Source organism: Chiloscyllium punctatum, chromosome 24 (assembly GCF_047496795.1).
Source record: "Chiloscyllium punctatum isolate Juve2018m chromosome 24, sChiPun1.3, whole genome shotgun sequence".
Taxonomy (NCBI): Eukaryota; Metazoa; Chordata; class Chondrichthyes; order Orectolobiformes; family Hemiscylliidae; genus Chiloscyllium; species Chiloscyllium punctatum.
The window spans coordinates 2,111,756-2,115,822 of record NC_092762.1 but is presented as its reverse complement, the minus strand read 5'-3'; the positions used below and the strand labels follow the sequence as shown (position 1 = coordinate 2,115,822).

Here is a 4,067-nt window from a genome sequence, read left to right as displayed (position 1 = left end):
AAGCTGAGCTCTCCACACCAACTGCTCCAACGAAGGCCGTGGATAAGATCCCTTTCGATTATTTTGGTCAATTTTAGCCTCAACAACAACCTATTGTTCTGAACAATGCTACACCACAAGCAGAGTGCTAAGTCTGATTTTCATCGTTAATTTTCAAATTCAGTTCTTATTGCACAGTTTCTTACGAATGTGGACAGCAGAAGACCGTTAACATTCCATTTCTAATATTTCCAGAAAATTCTACTCCGCTGATATCGCCTTGCCTTATCACACCTCAAGCCAGGAACCTGGATCAGTCGAGATCCTTTCCACAAATGGAGTTGCTTTTTCGAATTCATTGACTGCTGATATAATAGATTATTGGCCTTGAGAGTCAGTTGTAAATTAGGTTGAACTTTCTCAGCTTGACTTTCAACTGATCCTAAAAAAAATTCATCACCTGCTTGTAAATGTATTGCATTGCTTCTTGTTTTGCGAAATTCCATCCCCCACCCCCCACTCCCGAACATCCAAATTTCACGATAGTTCGATAAATGTTTTGAAATTGATTCGTGTTGGAAGTTGGTGGCTTTTTGTGTCTCGACATATAATTTATTCAATTAGACGTCTTGAAATGGCTTCGGATTCTTCACAGTTGAAAATTCACTTTCGATTGAATGCAAAGCTCAAGCTCCTCGAAATTCCGCTAAGACATCAATGACTTTTATAGGATTCAACGCTGTGAACAGGATTCGAACCTATGCAGGGAGACCCCAGTGGATTTCGAATCCAACGCCTTAACCTCTCGGCCATCACAGCTACAGAAAAGCTGCCAATTTTCATAGTAAAAGAACTGAATTCATGAAATACGCAATTTGTTTGAAGAACAAATTGTCAAGACACAAAGATTTCGCCAATTCCTTTGGAGAGACCCAGTCGAATGTTACCTTAACAGATTGACAGGCTTTCACCGCAAACTAGATTCTGACACAGCTGAAGTTGTGGGAATGATTCTTCGTCGAATTCTAGAGTCACGGATGTGCACCACATGAAGAGAGGATCATTGTTTCACTGCGTCCGATCGACTTTGACTCAATTGCTCATCATCTGGTGCCAAAGTTGTTTTTTAATATTCATCAAAATATGGTATTAGAAATATTGATGCTAAGTCCATAAACACTAGCTACATTCGTGAAAAAAATCGGAATTAGAAAGAATGCAGAACCAATTTACAGGAATGGATCCAGCAACTAATCCGTAAGTTCTGACATCAGGTAATGAACTTGTGAGCACATGAGAGGAAGATTGACCGAAGATTTGGAACTTGAAATCGTCTTGACGGAATTATTTGCAAGGTTTTTGCAGTTGTACTAGAGTCATCAAGTTCTTGAACAATACAACACGGAAAGTGGCCCTTCTTTCCAACTTGACCATGGTGGACAGTTATCCTAAATTAATAGGCCCCATTTGCCAACATTTGGCCCACATCCCTCTAAACCTTGTTACTCCAATATCCATCCAGATGCTATTAAATTTTACAGTTGTACCAGTCTCCAACAATTTCTCTGGCAGCTCATTCTGGACACGACTGAAAAAGTTGCCCCTGACGTCCCTTTTAAATCCTTACCCATTAATTTTAATACGATGTTTTCTAAATTTTGACTTCCTCACCAGCAGGAAAACACCTTGACGAGTCAACCTATCCATGTCCCTCATGATTTAATGAATAGCAACGATTTGACTTTATCATACTTGTCAGGAGGGAAATGTGTGGAGATTATTTGTCGAAGGTTTGACGTAGAAAGTCTGATGTGCAGATTTTTAGAATTGCATCTTGGAGAAGTTTTTGATAAGTCATTGAAGTCTAGCAGCAGTTGTAGAAGTCTGTTGTGAAAGCTGCAGAAGGATTTCAGGGCACGAGAACGAAGCATTATTTCCAATGTATTGTGGCTCGTTTCAACTGCACTTGGACTACAATATGAGGAATTATAATCCTCAATTTAGGAAATATACTAATGCCATATGAGGAATACCACAAATGGTGATTAGCCTTGATATCATGGATGAACGTTAGTCCTGTGAATTGAAAGTGGGCAAATCTGGTCTTTTTTTAACAGTTTCAAAACAAGAGAGGTAATCTCATTGAGAGTTGCAAAATATTTGAAGAGATAAACAGGGTGGTGCAATTCAACTTTGTTCCCTCATTGGTGAATCTAGAAGCAGGAGAGGACAATTTTAAAATGAAGCTTTGTGATTTATGACCAGGATGAGAACTATTGGTTTTTGTCTTAGCCTTGAGAAGTCTCGCTATTCAGCACTACAATGAGCCTTGGATATTTGCTCTTTGAATGCATCACTATCAGCCTGACCCGCCGACACTTACAGCATCACTATAGACCTGACCCCTCACACTTACCGCCTGAATATCAGCGTGAACCCCACAAATTTACTGCATCAGTCTCCACCTGGCGCCCTCACATTTACTGCACCACTTTCACTTCGAGACCCTCATTTTGACTGCGTCACTATCAGCCTGATTGCCAAACACTTACTTTGTCACTATCAGTCACGCCCTTAAACCTCCTATGTTACTATTATCCTGACTCCTTACACTTACTGTGTCACTATCAGCCTGATTCCATCACACTTATTATGTAAGTACCAGACTGACGCCTCACACTTACCGTGTCACTACATCACTGCTTCCTCAAACTTACTATGTCACTATCACCTTGACCCTCTCGCATTTACTGTGCCACAATCACACTGACCACCTCACGCCTACTGCTTCACTATGAGCTTCAACACTCACACTTACAGCGTTACTACCAGCCTGACTCACTCACACTTATCACCTGACAATCAGCATTACTCTCTCAAATTTATTTCATCATTATTAGGCTGAGGCACTCACACTGACAGCGTCACTGACAGCCTGACCCCCTCATGCTTACTGCGTTGGTATCTCTGTGATCCCCTCAGAATTACTGCATCACAATCACTCTGACCCCCTCATACATAATGCATCACTATCCTTCTGGCACCCTCATACTTCCTGCATCACTCACACCCTGAGACATGCACACCCACTGCATCCCTATCAGCCAAACCCCACTCACTAACGGCGTCACTCTCTCTCTAACCTGCTCACACTAAATGCATCACCATCACCTTGACACTCTCTCACTTAGTGCATCAATATCATCCTGACCCCCTCACGCTTACTGCATCACTACCAGCCCGATCCCTTCACATGTACTGTGCCACTATCAGACTGACCCACTCGTACTTACAGCATCACTATCACCTTGACCCCCCAAACGTAGTGCGTCCAGATCACGCTGAACCTTTCACTATTCTTGTGTCACATTCAGCCAGACCCTGCACACTATCATTCTGACCTCATCATGCTTGCTGCATCACTATAACTCTATCCCACTCACACTGTGTGTGTCACTCTCACCCTGACAATTCATACTCACTGCACCACTATTATCCTGACTCCATCACAGTTAGTGTATCATTATCAGCTTGACCTCTTACACTTACTGTGTCACTCTCATCCTGTCCCCTCACATTTCCTGTGTCACTCTCAATTTGACACCCTCAAAGTGTCTGCATCACTGTCAACCTGAACACTCACACTTACTGCATGGGTGTCTACCTGAAACCTCACGCTTATTTCGTCACTATCATCCTGAGCGGTTCACACTTACTGTGTCACTAGCACATCAAGACTCTCACCTTTACTGTGTCACTTTCGGCCTGACACCTCACACCTACTGCATCACTATAAGTCTGACCCGCTCACACGTTTTGCGTCACTACTACCCTGACCCCCTCACAATTGCTGTGTCGCTATTAGCCTGAGCCCCTCACTATCACGCTCATCAAGCTCACAATTAAAGCATCACTATCAACCTGACCCCCTCACACTTTCTCTATCATTATCATCTTGACCCTCTCACACGTAATGTGTCACAGTCACACTGAGACACTCACATTTTCTGCGTCACTATGAACCTGGCCCCTCACACTTGCATGCCTCAATTTCAGCATGAACCCCTCACACTTACTGCATCACTGTC

At 42.8% G+C, this 4,067-nt stretch overlaps 1 non-coding gene across 1 annotated transcript; it reads right to left on the bottom strand.

The window, feature by feature from the left end:
* Window positions 1-716: 716 nt before the first annotated feature.
* On the bottom strand, window positions 717-798 carry trnas-cga (transfer RNA serine (anticodon CGA)). The gene has a single exon. It is a non-coding gene; the product is annotated as a tRNA-Ser (tRNA).
* Window positions 799-4,067: the final 3,269 nt, after the last annotated feature.